Source organism: Stenella coeruleoalba (assembly GCF_951394435.1).
Source record: "Stenella coeruleoalba genome assembly, chromosome: 10".
NCBI classification, from domain to species: Eukaryota; Metazoa; Chordata; class Mammalia; order Artiodactyla; family Delphinidae; genus Stenella; species Stenella coeruleoalba.
Genome location: NC_137156.1, coordinates 41833289 through 41851986, shown reverse-complemented (window position 1 = coordinate 41851986; position 18698 = coordinate 41833289). Strand labels below are relative to the sequence as shown.

The 18698-nt window shown below is 44.6% G+C and overlaps 1 pseudogene across 1 annotated transcript; it reads left to right on the top strand.

Moving 5' to 3' along the window:
- Positions 1–14496: 14496 nt before the first annotated feature.
- On the top strand, positions 14497–18055 carry LOC307193415 (heat shock factor protein 1-like; annotated as a pseudogene). The gene is made up of 2 exons: positions 14497–16853; positions 17061–18055. The product of its transcript is annotated as a heat shock factor protein 1-like (transcript).
- The last annotated feature ends 643 nt before the right edge of the window (positions 18056–18698 follow it).

The following is an 18698-nucleotide window of genomic DNA, read 5'->3' as shown; positions in this document are numbered from 1 at the left end:
AATAAGATTTTTTTTTTGTAAATTATGAAGTGCTGTGTAAACATAATGTATTAATTTCTGATACCCTCACTATGTCTCAGGCAAGTTTGCAATAAGGCCACCCAAACACCTTTATCATCTCCTTATAGTTCCTTCCCCATGATAGGTTCAGCACTAAGATCTTGTGTAATACATAAACTCAGCACTTTATTGAATTTAAAAATTTTTTTGAAGTAATTTCAAACTTACAGAAAACACTTAAGAACAGTATCGGGAACTCTGGTATCCTTTTCACCCTGATTCCCCATTTGTCAACATTTGGTTATATTTGCTTATTTCTCTCAACCCCAATATAACCATCTATTATGGGTTGAATTGTGTCCCTTCAAAATTCAGATAGTGAAGCCCTAACTCCCAGTACCTCAGAATATGACCTTATTTGGAAATAGGGTTGTTGCAGATGTAATTGGTTAAAATAAAATGAGGTCATACTGCAGTAGGGTGGACCCTTAATCCAATATGACTGATGTCCTTATAAAAAGGGGAAATTTGGACACAGACATGTCCAGACCAGAACATCACGTCCAGACCAGCATATGTCAAGACCAGAATGTCATGTGAATGTGAAGGCAGAGATAGGGTTGATGTGTCTACAAGCCAAGGAACGCCAAAGATTGCCAGCAAACCACCAGAATCTAGGGGAGAGGCATGGAAGAGACTTCTGTCACAGCCCTCAGAGAGAACCAACCCTGCTGACTCTTTGATTTCTGACTTCTAGCTTTCAGAACTGTAAGAAAATAAATTTCTACTGTTTAAGCCACCTCGTTTGTGGTACTTTGTTATGGCAGCCCTAGCAAACAAATACACCATCCTAATCAGGAAGTCAACACCACTATCTAATTATAGGTACAATTCAGAGTTCATCAGCTGTCCCACTAATGCCTCTGTCCTTTTTGGTCCAGGATCACAAATCGCATTTGGTAGTCACATATCTGCAGACTCCTTCAATGTGGGCAGTTCTTCTGTCTTTCTCTTTCATGAATTAGTTTTAAAGAGTACAGGCTTTTCATTTCTGTACAATCTCTCCAACCTAAGTACATGTTGGGGCAAGAGAGAAATGATGCGGCCTTTGTGTATCACATCAGAAGTTGCTGGAGGCAAAACCATCTCACTCCTGATGCTGCCAAACCAGTCTGGCAGGTTCTCCACCTTAAAGTCCTAACTGTCCCTTTGTAATTCCTAGGTATCTGGCACATCACCAAATCTCCACCTACCTGCCTTAGCATCCCTTTATGACTCTCATCAGAATAAGCATGACGATGTTTATTTTTATTTTTAAAATTTATTTATTTATTTATTTTTGGCTGCGTTGGGTCTTTCGTTGCTGTGCGCACGCTTTCTCTAGTTGCGGTGAGCGGGGGCTACTCTTCGTTGTGGCTTCTCATTGTCGTGGCTTCTCTTGTTGTGGGGCACGGGCTCTAGGCGTGCAGGCTTCAGTAGTTGTGGCACGTGGGCTCAGTAGCTGTGGCTTGTGGGCTCTAGAGCTCAGGCTCAGTAGTTGTGGTGCACGGGCTTAGTTGCTCCGCGGCATGTGGGATCTTCCCGGGCCAGGGCTCGAACCCGTGTCCCTTGCATTGCCAGGCAGATTCTTAACTACTGCGCCACCAGGGAAGCCCAATGATGTTTATTAAATGGTGATTTTTTTTTTTTTTTTACTCCGTCATTTCTTCTTCAGTTTTCAGTCAACAATCGACTATAAAAGAACATTTCTTTCTCCCTCATTTATTCATTTATTTATTTATATCATATGGACTCATGGATTCCAATTTTACTCAATAACTTGTAATCCATTACTACTATATTTACTTATATTGCCTGGACCCGTGCATTTCTATTTTATTTAATTAATTGTAGTTAGTTACTATCATCATTAATTTCATGCACAAATTATCCCAAATTTGGGCAGCGCCAGACTCTGGGATCCGTGCCACCTGGCGCCCACCATTCCCACGGGAGAAGATGGGAAGCCCATGGGCTTGGTGGTGCAAGTGGAGTTCATAGGCCACAGCCCCAGCAGCTGCAGCATCGGAGCTAGAGGCTGCCACAGCCCCAAGGGCCCCCAGCTGGTGGGGGGCGGGGAGGGCTGTGAGGGCTTCCCTGATACTGGCTCGAACCACTCTACTTGTCGTCAGGCACCACGGAGAAGGAGCTCCTGCAAGCTGGACGAGCAGCTGGACATCCTGGCACTGATGGAGGTGAAGATGAAGGAGATGAAGGGCAGCATCCTCACCTGTGTCTCACTGAGGCCAAGCTCTGTGAAGAACTCCTCGAGAGGGATCGGCTGCTGGCTATGGCTGTCATCCGCAAAAAGCACAGGATGTGAACGAGTGCCATTTCGGCCTTCGGAACTCCCAGACACCTAGCAGCTTAGTGGGGACCTTAGACCGCCGCTGTTGAACTCCCTCATACTCCTGGGGCACTGGTTGAGAGTACTGAGGCTTAGGGCAGTTGGGCTCTTGCTGGTGACCTGGCACCCTCTCTTGTTTCCTCCTGAAGCAAGCTCCTGAAGTCTGGGATCTCAGACTCTGCACCGGTGACACCAGCAATTATGACTTTGTCTACCCCTCCCCACCTTCACCCCCACCCCCAAATTTACGTTGCAGGTTCTGGTGAAGCAGAGGCTTTAGAACCATTGAACTTGAAACTTATCCCCTACGGATGCAGGCAGGATGCCCAAGGACTATGGGTTTGGGAAGACGACACCTTGAGTTTGGCCAGTAATCAGAACTCTTCCACATGTAATGATAAGAGATCCAAGTAACATCAGTTCTACTTTTTGTGCTTTTCCTTCCCACGTGCAGCCTGTGCTTCTGATAGGGACTGGCAGATCTGTGCCTCTCCCTCCTAGGACCTCCCTCCCAGGAGGCCATCTACAAGGCAATCTATGGGATCTCATGGAGATCCAGCTTGCCAGGGACTTAAGTCTATCCTGTTATGTTTGCTACAAATTCTATTTTCTGCACAATTAGTCAGATTAAAGTTTTCACTATGTTTGTTTGGCAAAATGAATTAAACAGAAAGTAAGGTTGAAAAAAATTATCCCAAATTTGGCAAATGAGAAAGTGCTCCAAGCTGGTTCCTGTGTCCTTTTGCAATGTCTACAACATTATTTGATTACTTTCTGGTACAAGAGGTAATTCAGGCTCAATTTGTACTTTTCCTGACTCAGCCCAGGAATCAACCATTTCTTCAAGAGCCTCTGGCTTCTTTTTTTTTTTTTTAATAAATTTATTTATTTAATTTATGGCTGCGTTGGGTCTTCATTGCTGTCTGTGGGCTTTCTCTAGTTGCAGTGAGCGGGGGCTACTCTTCATTGCAGTGCGTGGGCTTCTCATTACGGTGGCTTCTCTTGTTGTGCAGCACAGGCTCTAGGCTTCAGTAGTTGTGGCTCGTGGGCTCTAGAGCGCAGACTCAGTAGTTGTGGCTCACAGGCTTAGTTGTTCCACGCATGTGGGATCTTCCCAGATCAGGGCTCAAACCAGTGTCCCCTGCATTGGCAGGCGGATTCTTAACCACTGTGCCACCAGGGAAGCCCTCTCTGGCTTCTTTTAACAAAGGGTAGTATTTGGAAACCAAGATCTGGGTGCCAGATATCTTCATTGCTACTATGATGCCATCGTTCCTAGGCCTTCTCAGCAAATAGAGCTAGGAAATATATGAATGTATATATGTATACACATACATACATACACACACACACACACACACACACACAGACACACACTGTTCCAGTTACTATAGCCACCTAACATACCACCCCAAAACTTGGTGTAAAACAACCATTTTATTATACTCATGGAATACTGTGTCAGAAAGGACACAATAAGGATGGCTTGTCTTTGCTCAGTGATGTCTGGGTCCTTATCTGGGGAGACTTAAAGGCTGAGGGTGACTTAACCACTGAGAGCTGGGATCGTCTGGAGGCATCTTCTGTCACATTTCTGGCAGTTGATGCTAGCTGTCAGCTGGCTCTCTAATGGGGATGTTGGCCAGAACACCTGCACTTGTCCTCTCCATGTAGCATGAGCTTTTTCACAGCATGGCAACCTTGAGATAGTTAAGATTCTTACATGGCACTCATGGCTCCAAGAGCATGTTGAAATGAGTAAGGCAGAAGCTGTATAATCTTTTCTGAGCTAGCCTCAGAAATCATGCAGTATGACTTCTGCTGCCTTCTGTTGGTTATAAGACAGTTACAAACATGTTTAGATTTAAGGGGAGGAGGTATGGACCTCATAACCCACTTCTTTTTTAAAATTACTTTATTGAAGTATAGTTGATTTACAAAGTTGTGTTAATTTCTGCTGTATAGCAAATTGATTCAGTTATACATATATATATATATATTCTTTTTCATATTCTTTTCCATTATGGTTTATCACAGGATATTGAATATCGTTCCCTGTGCTATACAGTAGGACCTTGTTGTTTATCCATCCTACATATAATAGTTTGCATCTGCTCATCCCAAACTGCCAATCCTCCCCTCCCCCATCCCCCCATCCTTGGCAACCACAAGTCTGTTCTCTATGTCTGTGAGTCTATAAACCAACCTCTTGACAGAAGAAATGGAAAGAGTTCAAGACAAAGTAGTAGATGAGAAAGACAACAAGAGTACAGCCAGTCCTTTCAAAGAATTTTGCCATAAAGGGAAGGAAAGAAATGCAGCATAATGTAGAAAGAAATGTGGGCTCAGAGGAAGGATATTTAAAATGGGCATATATTGGTATTTTTATATGCTGATAGGAATGACAAAGTAGACAGGGACAGGGACCAGGGAGTGCAATTGTAGGAGTGATGCTCTTGACTGAGAAGGACTGGGATTCAGTGCACAAGTGGAGGGGGTGACCCTAGATAGACACATTTATGATGCCTGGAGGGAGACAGAGTCTAAGGGCAGAAATGTAGGAGAAGGTGGGAAGTGGAAAAAGAAGTTCTTTTCTGTTGTCCCTGGTTTTCAGTGAACTAGGAAGTAATGTCATCAGCTGGGCATGAGGGAGTTGATTTGAGGAGAGAAAAGAAGGTGCCCCAGGGCAAGAATAAAAATGGAGGCTCACATATCATAGGTCTAAATTTTTTAAAGTTAATCATCAAGCTAATAAACTGTTAGGTATGTTCTTTACTCTTACTTTACCAAGTCTACTTTCATAACAACAAAAGAATGTGTGTAAAGCAACACAGCTGGAAAAAATATCAAAATGACTACATTTAATTATTATCGCATGTACCTAGGTATTCTTTTGGTGGACCAGATATGGCTGGATGAGTAACAAAATAAACATGTGCATTACTGGAGAAAGAATAGTCTCTTCAATAAATGATGCGGAAAACTGGACAGCCAACATGCAAAAAAAAAAAAAAAGAGAGAGAGAGAGAGAGAGAGAGACTAGACCACTACCTCACACCATTTACAAAAATCAACTCAAAATGGATTAAAGACATGAATGTAAGACCTGAAACCATACAACTCCTGGAAAAAAACATACACAGTATGCTCTTTGACATCGATTGTAGCAATGTCTTTCCAGATATATCTCCACAGGCAAGGGAAACAAAAGCAAAAATAAACAAAGGAGACTATATCAAGTTAAAAATCTTCTGCACAGCAAAGGAAACCATCAACAAAATGAAAGCTCAACCTACCGAATGGGAGAAGATATTTACAAATCATATATCTGATAAGGGCTTAAAATCTAAAATATATAAAGAACTCATACAACTCAAAAACTACTTGATTTTTTTACATGGGCAGAGGAGCCAAATAGACATTTTTCAAAAGAAGACACACTGATGGCCAATAGGCACATGAAAAAGATGTTCTACGTCACTAATTATTAGGGAAATGCAAATCAAAATCACAAGATATAATCTCATGCCTGTCAGAATGGCTATTATCAAAAAGGCAAGAAATAACAAGTGTTGATGAGGATGTGGAGGGAGAAAAGGAACTCTTGTACATTGTTGGTGGGAATGTAACCTGCTACAGCCACTGTGGAAAACAGTATGGAGATTCCTCAAAAAATTAAGAATAGAATTTCCATATGACCCAGCTATTCCACTTTTGGGTTTTATCCCCAAAATATGAAAACACTAATTAAAAGAAATACGCACCCCTGTGTTTATTGCAGCATCATTTACAATAGCTACTCTATGGAAACAACCTAAGTGCCCACTGGCAGATGAAAGGATAAATAAGATGTGGTGTATGTATATTAAATGGAATACTATGCAGCCATAAAAAAGATTAAATCTTGCCATTTGAGAGAATATGGACGGATCTTGAGGGTATTCCACTAAGTGAAATAAGTCAGATGGAGAAAGACAAATACTGTATGATTTCACTCATATGTGGAATTAAAAAAAAATAAATGAATAAATAAATGAACAAACCAAACCAAACAAAAACAAACATGTAGATACAGAGAACAGAGCAGTGGCTACCACAGGTGAAGGGATGAGGGGAGGGTGAAGAGGGTAAAAGTGGTCAACTTTATGGTGATGGATGGAAACAAAATTTTTGGTGGTGAGCACACTATAGTGTAAACATAAATAGAAGTATAATGTTGTACACATGAAACTTATGTTATAAACCAATGTTACCTCAATTTAAAAGAGACATGCATTATTTACAAGTTAATAAATATATATTTCAAACCATTTATTTTTCTTATCTTCATTTTTGCAAAGTCACTAATTATGTTGTTATAACTGAGATTTTCATATAATCTATGCTCTATTAACAGTAATGGGCTAAAGAATTTAAAAGTTAAATGCAGGACTTCCCTGGTGGCACAGTGGATAAGAATCTGCCTGCCAATGCAGGGGACACGGTTCAAGCCCTGGTCAGGGAAGATCCCACATGCCGTGGAGCAACTAAGCCCATGTGCCACAACTACTGAGCCCACGTGCCATAACTACTGAGCCCACGTACCACAACTACTGAAGCTCACATAACTAGAGCCCATGATCCGCAACAAGAGAAGCCACCACAATGAGAAGCCTGCACACTGCAATGAAGAGTAGCTCCTGCTCGCCACAACTAGAGAAAGCCGGCACGCAACAACGAAGACCCAACGCAGCCAAAAATTAATTAGTTAATTAAAAATAAAATAAAACTTAAATGCAACTGACTTCAAACTTTACATAATTTCAGTATATTTTCATGAAGAAATATAATGAAGTTAATGTAAAATTAAAATTATTATCATGCTTTAAAATGTTATTTTTCTAATATTTAAATCATCTATTAAAATTGAAGTGTAAATTGCAAATTATACTGAATAAATATTAAAAGTTATTTATAGAAAGCTGCCATTTGAAGGGAGGGCTTCCCTGGTGGCGCAGTGGTTAAGAATCTGCCTGCCAATGCAGGGGACACAGGTTTGAGCCCTGGTCCAGGAAGATCCCACATGCCATGGAGCAACTAAGCCCATGCGCCGCAACTACTGAGGCTGCACTCTAGAGTCCGTGAGCCACAACTACTGAGCCCGCGTGCCACAACTACTGAAGCCTGCATGCCTAGAGCCCGTGCTCACAACAAGAGAAGCCACTGCAATGAGAAGCCTGCGCACCACAAGGAAGAGTAGCCCCCACTCGCTGCAACTAGAGAAAGCCCACGAGCAGCAGCAAAGACCCAACACAGCCAAAAATAAAATAAAATAAATTAATTAATTAATTAAAAAAAAGAAAGCTGCCAGTTGAAAATTTAACTTTTTGAAATTTTAATTAAATCCTATGAAATATTTTTATAAAAATAAAACTATTGAAGTATTAGATGCCTATTTAGTTGCCAGTGTAACTTCATGTGCCATATTTGTTATACATACATATGCATATATACAAATTGAAGAGTAATATTAATTGTTTAGTACAGGAACATGTTCTTCAGCCACTGTGGTCAACTGTGACCCTACTGGGAAAGGATACATCATTATGTAAGAAGGTACTACATTCATACTGACTGAGAGAACGTTTGACAAGTTAATTGATTTGTCTTTTCTGTTACTTAATCACTATCACTGCTAAATTCTCCCTGCATCCCAAACAAGTGGCCATCTGCAGGGTCAGCAACAGCAAAACCTATGAATCTTCACAGCATTTGGTCACCATCACCTTTTGTTTCAATGATAAAGGACAAGAGGTAAGGAGACACATTTCCTTGCAACTTGAATAGTGTTAATTATAGCAGCAGATGTTTAGACTTATGGTCATGCTGTGTCTAGTAGGCTGCCTTCTAAAATGGCTCCCAGTGATCTCCACCTTCTGATGGTTATGCCCATATGTAATCCCCTCCCCTTGAGTGTGGACTGAGTCTAGTGACTTGCTTCTTTTTCTAGTTGCGGCGAGCGGGGACTATTCTTTGTTGCGGTGCACGAGCTTCTTACTGTGGTGGCTTCTCTTGTGTTGCGGAGCACGGGATCTAGGCGCGTGGGCTTCAGTAGTTGTGGCCCACAGGCTCTAGTTGTGGCTTGCAGGCTCTAGAGCGCAGCCTCAGTAGTTGTGGCGCACAGGCTTAGTTGCTCCACAGCATGTGGGATCTTCCCAGACCAGGGCTTGAACCCGTGTCCCCTGCATTGGCAGGCAGATTCTTAACCACTGCGCCACCAGAGAAGTCCCCTAGTGACTTGCTTCTATTGAATAGAATTTGGCAAAGAGTGACAGGATGTCAATTCTGAGATTAAAAGTCATGACTTTTGTCTTGTAGGCACTCTATTGCTGGCTTTGAAGAAGCAAGCTGCCACTTTGGAGCGGCCCACATGGCAAGAAACTGAGGGTGGCCTCTGGGAAATAGCCAAAAAGAGACTGATACCTTCAGTCCAACAACCTTTAAGGAACTGAATCCTGCCAGCGATCCATGGAGCAAGATTAGAATCAGGTCTTTCCCCAACGGAGCCTTCAGAGGAGACCACTGGCAACACCCTGATTGCAGCTTGATGGGAGACCCTGAAGCAGAGGATCCAGCTAAGCTTCTCCCAGGTTTCTGACTGACAGAAATCATGAAATAATGTGTGTTGTTTTGAGCTACTAGTTTGGGGGTAATTTTATATAACAAGAGATAATTAATACACTGAGCCAGAATTAAGTGTCAGATCCTTAGTAACAGAGATACCCCTATGTCCCTTCAAAATTGTTTGTGTGTGTTGACATGAGGTGTCCTCTTAAATGTGGGCTCAAGGCGGAGTCCCTTCTTGCCTGGGTGTACTAATAGTACCAGGACTAGTTCATTAGTCTTCAATTTTTTTGCTTGCATGTTCCCTAAAAACATTTTGGAAAACTATGTGACCTCCTGCATGTCTTTTACTTCATATCTAATTTTTTCCTTGTAAATTTAAATAACTACAAACAGTGTAAAAATTTTAGTATCTTATAAATATCAACATTTAAAAATAAGACAGGGGCGTCCCTGGTGGCGCAGTTGTTGAGAGTCCGCCTGCCAATGCAGGGGACGTGGGTTCGTGCCCCGGTCCGGGAGGATCCCACATGCCGCGGAGCGGCTGGGCCCGCAAGCCGTGGCCGCTGAGCCTGCGCGTCCGGAGCCTGTGCTCCGCAACGGGAGAGGCCACAACAGTGAGAGGCCCGCGTACCGTAAAAAAAAATAAATAAAAAAAAAATAAAAATAAGACAGTTTATATTACTGTTTTAAATGTAACCAATAGAACCTAAATGCCATAGCTTTTTTTTTTTTTGGCTATGCCGTGAGGCATGTGGGATCTTAGTTCCCCAACCAGAGATTGAACCCGTGCCCCCTGCAGTGGAAGAGCAAAATCTTAACCACTGGACTGCCAGTGAAGTCCCAATGCCATAGCTTTTTGATATTCAACATCATCCTTTTGAAAAACATACTTCGCCTTCCAATGCAAGGTTACAGGTTCAATTCCTGATCGGAGAGCTAGGATCTCACATGCCTCAGGCCAAAAAAACAAAAAACATAAAACACAAGCAATACTGTAAAAAATTCAATGAAGACTTTTAAAAAAAATGGATGGTCCACATCCAAAAATAAAATCTTTAAAAAAAAACCAGATAGAACATATGAATATACTCTTCTTCAACAGCTGGACATTTTACATTATTTACTTTTTCCTTGAATTTATATTTCATTCACTTCCACTACATAATTTTTTCTTAATGTATTTTATATGTGAAAGTCTTGTATTGATCTTTCTATATTTCTCTGTAACAAAATATATTTTTTAAAATTAGTTCTTTTTAATTTCTTTTAACCATAATACTCTAAATGTTTAAACTTTTCTTTTGGATTGAACTATTAGCAACAAAGCAAATTGATCAAAATCACATAAATATATTATACATTTTGATAGCTATCAATAAACATAAAATTTTATTTACAATGCGTCTTTTAATGGGTTTTTAGCTAGTTCTGTATTAAAGAAGAACAAATCTGACTCCATATTAGATCTGTTCCTTTTACTTTTGTCTTTTATTTTAAATTATTTATTTATTTATTTATTTATTTTTGGCTGCGGTGGGTCTCTGTTGCTGCGCGCAGGCTTTCTCTAATTGTGGTGAGCGGTGGCTTCTCTTGTTGCGGAGCACGAGCTCTAGGCGCATGGGCTTCAGTCGTTGCAGCATGCAGGCTCAGTAGTTGTGGCTCTGGGGCTCTAGAGCACAGGCCCAGTAGTTGTGGTGCATGGGCTTAGTTGCTCCACAGAATGTGGGATCTTCCAGGACCAGGGTTCGAACCTGTGTCCCCTGCATTGGCAGGCAGATTCTTAACCAGTGCGCCACCAGGTAAGTCCTCCTTTTACTTTAATCTTTATGCTCTGTTGCCTTGCTTAGTCATGCTGGCTCTGCACCTTTCGTAAAAGAATGTTGCCTATAGCTTCAAGTATACAGGATAGACTGACCTTGACCTGACCTGAACACAGAATAACATTTGTCTTGTTGGAGGTTTAGAGGAACATCGTGACCTGTGAACTGACCTACCTGGACAGCTGCAAGAACAAACGATCCCACACCAAGAAGTTTGCAACAACTAACCACGCCACTCCCTCATCTTGCCTTTAAAAGGGCTTTGCTGGACTTCCCTGGCGGTCCAGTGGTAAAGACTCCACACTTGCTTCCACTATATGGGGCACGGGTTCAATACCTGGTCAGTGAACTAAGATCCCGCAAGCCCTACAGTGTGGCCAAAAAAAAAAAAGAAAAAGAAAAAGGCTTTGCTTGAAAGCCTTTTGGGAGTTTGGGCTTTTTAAGTCATGAAAAAGCCCTTTGCCTGGCCCTGCAATAAACCTTTCTCTGCTCCAGACTCTGACAACAACAAGTTCTGGTACTGTTTGGCCTCACTGTGCCTCAGGCACCTGGGCTTGCTTTAGGTAACAGTTCATGTAACATCGTTACATGTAACAATCGTAAGAATAGCATAGCTGGAATGAGACAACCTTCAGTAACAATTCTCTATCTATTTTTCTTTTCATCAGAATAAAAGCTGAGAGTTCTTGTTCACATAAATAAGTAAATGGGAATGGAAATAATTTTATTATAGCAATGACACTCACTTCTTTGAACTTCTTCTGAATTATATGCCAAAAATCACATAATAAGCCATCATTAAATGTATTTTAATGATATTCAAGCTGAAAACTCCATTAGATTCTCTATTAATTTTGTTGAAAGCAACGAATTGGAAACCACCTGACTTGCTAAAGGATTCATTACTCAATTATTAGAGTCATTTACTTTCAAAAACAATATTTCAAATTGGGCTTCCCTGGTGGCGCAGTGGTTGAGAGTCCGCCTGCCGATGCAGGGGACATGGGTTCGTGCCCCAGTCCGGGAAGATCCCACATGCCGTGGAGCGGCTGGGCCCATAAGCCATGGCCGCTGAGCCTGCGCGTCCGGAGCCTGTGCTCCGCAACGGGAGAGGCCACAACAGTGAGAGGCCCGCATACAGAAAAAAAAAAAAAAATTTCAAATTGTACTTTAGTTTAGCAACTCAGATGTTTTTATATTTCCCCAACTTGGGAGAATGGCAAATGGGCAATGGCAAAAGAGGAGGAGAGAAATGAAAATATGCACAAAAGCTCACAGGTAAATCAGTTTTAGGAAAAAGATATACAGAAATAGAGAATGTGAAAATGGATACATTCATAACTGGCCATGTCCTCCTGTCCCTTGTAGGACTTTGTGTATTCCTTGGAGTCTGCACACTCCAGGGTGAAGACCACTGGACTAGGGACATGTAGTATGACTGTCAGCCAGCACAAGGTGTACTTGAGACTTAACCAAAAATTCAAAATGAGACCAGTCAGCATGGTATGTGTTTTCCTTTCCCTCCAGATATGTTCAGCCACGTGCATGCAATGGCAGAGTTGGCAGAGAATTAGGACTTTGCCAAGAGTGCTGGGAAAGGATGAAGGAGCAAAGGAGTCAAGGCTGTATGCAAGGTAACATCAGGATTATTGGTGAAGTCCAGACAGCAAGATGAGTCCTAAAATTTCCAGTTCTTAAGGATGAACTCTCCCAGGGTAGCAAAATGAGAAGAGAAGGGGGTTCAAGCTTTGGACAGCTCCAATATTTAATGTCAGTGGGGCAGGAAGTAGATGGGCTCCAGGCTAGACATTTACAACAGGCCTCCTGTTTGCACTTCCTGAAACAGGAGATAGGTGGGCTCCAGGATAGATATTTACAACCAGCCTCCTGTTTGCACTTCGAAATAGGAATAACAACAGAAACAGGGTACGTACACTTTAAGATAACAGTCATGGCAGGAACAGAGAGGGGCTAAACCCTGTTTGAGTAAAAGATCAAGAGGTCCTATATTTCCCATCTTTGGGGCAAAGGAGACACCGTACATGCACAGAAAGGCTCCTTGGGGGTCAAAAAGAAGGGGTCACCACCCCAGAATAGGTGATGCCAAGGGCCCCCATAGGCCTCTGGGCTGGAATCCATCTTGGAAAAAAGTTGTGCATGCAAGTTGGGGAGGGTCCTATGACAGGTCAGGTGTGGAAAAAGAAACCAGATAATTGGCCAAAGGTAAACAGAGGCTGGGAAGAGCCACGCTGTATAAACGATTTAACCAACTCTTTACTCCTCCTCATTAGGGAGAACGCCCACACCCTTTCTCTCTGGGTGTGTTATCTCTGCCTTGCTTCTGTCTTCACTAAACAAACTGTTTCTCTGTGTGCTCTCCCACTTGTTGTGCTGTCTCTAATAATAAACTTCATACCTGTTTTTACAGTTTTTGTCTCCCTGAGAAATGCATTTTTCAGTGGAGGCAAGAGCCACAGAAAATTTACTTCTAGTCTCCAGCCCTTGCTGGTCTAGTGGCTAGGATTCCTGGTTTTCATCCAGGCTACCCAGGTTCAATTCCTGGGCAGGGAACTAAGATCTTGCTTCAAGCCACCACTCACTGCTGCTGCTTCTCCAAGATCATCAGGATAAAGAAGGCAATGGAGGTCAAGAGTGATCACAGAGGTGGATATTAGAAAGTGTTGGGTCTTGGAGACCAAGGAAAGTGTCCCAAGAAAGTGGAAGTCCACTTATCTGGTGCTGGGGAAATCAAGTAAGAGGAGGTCTGGAAATTTATTGTATTTAGTTACATCCAAGTCATTGGGGGATTTAGGAGAGTAAGAGGCAGAAGCCCAACTGGAGTGGGTTGTGAAAAATGAGTGGGAGGTGGGGGATGGGAAAAGCCAATACTAACAATTCTTATTTGGAGGAGGACAATACGATTATTCTTTATCCCTTTTATTGGTTTTCATTATAATGTTTACTGCAGTTTATTATATATATATATATACATATTGTCTTCTCTTCTTTATCTGTGGGTCTCCTTTCTCAAAACTGGAATCATAGGCTTCCCTGGTGGCGCAGAGGTTGAGAGTCCGCCTGCCGATGCAGGGGACACGGGTTCGTGCCCCGGTCTGGGAAGATCCCACATGCCGTGGGGCGGCTGGGCCCGTGAGCCATGGCAGCTGAGCCTGCGCATCCGGAGCCTGTGCTCCGCAACGGGAGAGGCCACAACAGTGAGAGGCCCGCATACCGCAAAAAAAAAAAAAAGAAAAAAAAAAGAAACTGGAATCAAAGCTCTATGAGGCTGGCAACCAACACTGTCTTGTCCAGTCTGTGCAGTATACTGGACACTTGGAAATATTTTTGAATCAATTGATGAAAAAACCAATGCTAAACAAAAGGTTTACAGAAGTAGTTCATCCCCAAACAAAGATATATCTTGATCCAAGGACAAATTTGTGCTTCATTTCTTTGAACTTGAAAGAAATTTTAAGCTCTTTTGGTTAAATCTTGAGAATTGGACATTCAAGTTCCTCTCACCTCATGCCGCAAACCTCCCTGAAATGGGATAAGAAAGGCACAAAGAGAACAGGGGAAGAGACAATATCAGACAGGAGAAGACAACATCTTAACTGTAAAGCTGGTGGAGCTGAGAGAAGAGTGATTACTGACCTTGTCAATCCGAAAAAGCAAAACCTAAGGGTGAGAGCAGGAGCTGTGGGCAACAAGAAGCAATTCCTGAGGCACAACTTCGGGAAGATGTAGGAATTTCACAGCTCTAGTTTCCCGTGAAAGCAGAGGTGCAAGGAGAGGATGGATTAAAAGTTTTTGAAGAAGCTGAGATACCTGCAGTTAATTCCCCCCACAGCTGGTAACCAGGCAACTCCCAGGCCAGCCCATCATGCTGAGAGAAGACGGGGGAAAGGCCAAACCAGACAGATTCTGGCCTTGGGGACACCAAGCCCAAATGAGCAGAGAGCAGGCTCCATACTGAACACAGGGGCCTTTAGTGAAGACCTATATCCCAAGCAGTGAACCACCAGCCCCCTTTCCCCATTTGGTTCCCAGAAGACTGACAATCCACTCTCACCCCCCAGGAGGCAACTGACTCCCTCAAGAAAAAATACCCACAGGTACTGACGTTTGAATGTGATTCAAAAAATTTGCCATTCTGCGTGCAGGAAAGCGCGGAGTCCTAACCACTGTCCTGCCAGGGAATTTCCGTGCTTCAAAAATTTAAGTCTGGATTCCCACTCAATTACCTCAAGGCCACTAGTTCCCACCTAGGTTCCAGAGTGGCCCACCAGCTTGTGGGTGTCTTGCTTTTAAATAGGAGTGCTCAGTTCAGGACTGTATACTGTATTTGAGGGAGACTTTGGACATGAACAAAAAATCAAAATAAAAAGTTAAAAAGAAGCCGGTGGGCGGCGCCGGCGGGAGCTCGCCCGTCACAAGATGGCGGCGGCCATGTGGGCCGCAGGCCCCGGGCCGGTTCACATCCGGGCGGCCCGCGGTGGCGGCCGGCCCGTGGTCTCTCCTCGTGGTCACTCCCTCCGCCTCTCCCACCTTGCCCGGGATGGATCTGCCCGTGTGCCTGGGCACGGCAGAGCCCAGCAACGTCCAGGTCTTCCTGACCAAGTTGTGGACCTTCGTGAGCAACCAAGACACGGACGTTCTGGAGCCCGAGCAGGAACAGCGTCCACGTGCTCAACCAGAGCCCGTCTGCCAAAGAGGTGCCACCTAAGTCCTCCAAGCACAGCAGCACGGCCAGCTTCGTGGGGCAGCTCAACATGTGTGGCTTCCGGAAGGTGGTCCGCATTGAGCAGGGCAGCCTGGTCAAGCCAGAGGGGGACGACACCAAGTTCCAGCACCTGTGCTTCCTGAGCGGCCAGGAGCAGCCCCTGGTCAAGAGGAAAGTGACCAGCGTGTCCACTCTGTGGAGCGAGGACATAAAGATTCCCCAGGACAGGGTCACCAAGCTGCTGACCGACGTGCAGCAGATGAAGAGGAAGCAGGAGAGCATGGATTCCAAACTGCTGACCGTGAAGCAAGAGAACGAGGCCCTGTGGCGGAAGGTGGGTGGCCTGCAGCAGAAGCACGCCCGGCAGCAGAAAGTCGTCAACAAGCTCATCCAGTTCCTCATCTCGCTGGTGCAGTGGAACTAGATCCGGGGGGTGAAGAGAAAGATCCCCCTGATGCTGTACGACAGCTATTCCATGCCCGGTACTCCCTGGAGCACATCCACGGCCCGGGCCCCTACTCGGCTCCGGCATGGCCTACAGCGGCCGCAGCTTCTGTTCCCCAGATGCTGTTGCCGGCTCGGGACCCTTCGTCTCTGACATCACTGAGCTACCCCAGTAGTCCCTTGGCCTCTCCAGGCAGGAACATAGACGACTAGAGGCCCCTGTCCAGTAGGACCCTGGTTCGAGTCAAGGAGGAGCCCCCCAGCCCACCTCGGAGCCCCCGGGCAGAGGATGCTGGTCCCGGGCACCCGTCCACCATGGTGGATACGCCCCTGTCCCCAACCACCCTCATTGACTCCATCCTGTGGGAGAGCCTGCGCCGGCTGCCTCGGCCACACCCTTCACAGACGCGGGGGCGGAAGGGGGTGACCCCTCTCGCCCCTGCCCACCTCGGCCCCACACCCCATCCCTCCCAGAAGTGCCTCAGCATAGCCCGCCTGGACAATTTGACTCGCGCTCCATAGATGTCTGGGGTCGCCCGCTTCTTCCCCTGCCCCTCCTCCTCTCTGCGTGTTTGAGTCCAGCCAGGGGACCGAGCTCAGGGACCACTTGGACGCATGGACTCCAACCTGGGCCACCTGCAGACCAAGCCGACTAGCCACGGCTTCAGCGTGGACACCAGTGCCCTGCCGGACCTGTTCGGCCCCTCGGTGACATTGCCCGACAGGAGTCTGCCTGACCTTGACAGCAACCTGGCCCGCGAGACCCCCAGGCCTCGCGAGGCAGAGAGCAGCAGCCCTGACTTGGGGAAGCAGCTCCTGCTGGACCCGGGCTCCGTGGACGTGCGGGGCAGTGGTCTGCCGGTGCTCTTTTTTTGTGGTACGCGGGCCTCTCACTGTTGTGGCCTCTCCCGTTGCGGAGCACAGGCTCCGGACGCGCAGGCTCAGCGGCCATGGCTCACGGGCTCAGCTGCTCCGCGGCTCGTGGGATCTTCCCGGACCGGGGCACGAACCCGTGTTCCCTGCATCGGCAGGCGGACTCTCAACCACTGCGCCACCAGGGAAGCCCTGCCGGTGCTCTTAGAGCTGGGGGAGGGCTCCTGCTTCTCACAGGAGGACAACCACGCTGATGACCCCACCATCTCCCTGCTGATGGGCTCTGAGCCCCCCAAAGCAAGGGACCCCACTGTGTCCTAGAGGCCTGGGTCTTGGCGTGGCCCCCCAGACCAAGGGTCCGGCCCCGTGTGCCAAGGCTTGCTTGGGGCTTCATAGCCACACTTGGACTGACTAGTACACGGGTGTTCATAGAACTATATTTTGGATTTTTACATGAGAAACCCCCTTTCCCTTTCCATAGAGATATACAGATACATACGAGAACGGACGGGTGGATGGACAGACGGACAAGACAGGCAGAGATCTAAGAACAACGGGCTCTGTCTGTGGCAAAAAACAAACAACAACAAAATACAGAGCAAACAGAGGCAGAGAGAAGAGGGGAATGTCACATAAACTATAATAAACTTCCTCATAGATAAGCTAGAGTGTCTCTGAAAGAAGAACAGGATGCTGTGAAACATCAGCAAGGAGGTGCTGTAAGATGATCAACAGTATATGAGAAATAAAACCTTAAGGCCCATTTTAAGATCCAGACTTTTCTTCTTATGAGGGAAAGAAGCTACTGGTATTTAAAAAACAACAGTTGGCATTATTATCCTTAGCTCAACCAACCAAAAATGGTCTGTATCTTCTTTTTGTGTCTTGAAAATGAAGGGAGTCTCTAAAGAAAGAAATGTATCTTTCTCTGAGAAATTACTGTTTGTTCTGGTTATTTAGGAATTGTATTGGTTTGACACTGCAATTAATTTACAAAGGAATTCTTCCTATTGAATAGGTAACATACTGCAAAATCCCACAGGGAGAAAGGTGCATCACTTGTTTTCTCGTTTCCTGCAGCCACCCAGTTCACCTCTCAGGAGCCAGACTCTTTTACTGGTTTCTCCTGCATCTTTCCAGATAGAGGCAATTTACTGTGAAGCCAACTACGCTTCTGCATCAGCGTCCTTTGCTTGCTTAGGCCCCTTCCCAGGCCTTATACCGAATTTTGTATTTGTACTTTTTGTATTCTTTTTCTTAAAAAGGGCCACCAGAATTGTACAAGTTTCAGAGCCCCTCAAACCTGAATCTGCTAGCTTCCAGAGACAGTGTCTTCATATACAAGCATGTATTTGCATATATTCTATAAAAATACATAAACAGTAGTATATCATATTCATTGTTCCCTGCCTTGCTTTTTTACACTTCATATCTTGAAATCAGTATTTACAAGAGTTGCCTCCTTTTTAACCATTGTGTTACATTCTATTGTAGGGATAATGGTACTTTTATGTAAACATTCATCTATTGATGAATAATTGAGTTATTTCCACTATTCTACCAATACACACGGTGCTGCAATGAATAACCTTGTATGTAATTCACAGTCAGAGTGACCATACCTGCAGGTGTCTGGGGTAGTCCTTACTTGTAACAGTGCTCCCTTAGATTCTCAAAAATGTCCAGTGTAGATGTATATTCTTTGAAGGAGAATCACTAGATTAAAGAATATGTAAATATTTAACTTCAATAGATATTATAAAATTGCTGTCTGTAGAGGTTGCACCGGTGTACCCTCCCATCAACGTGTGGACAGTACTAATTTCGTTCCCTGGCCCCTGCCAAA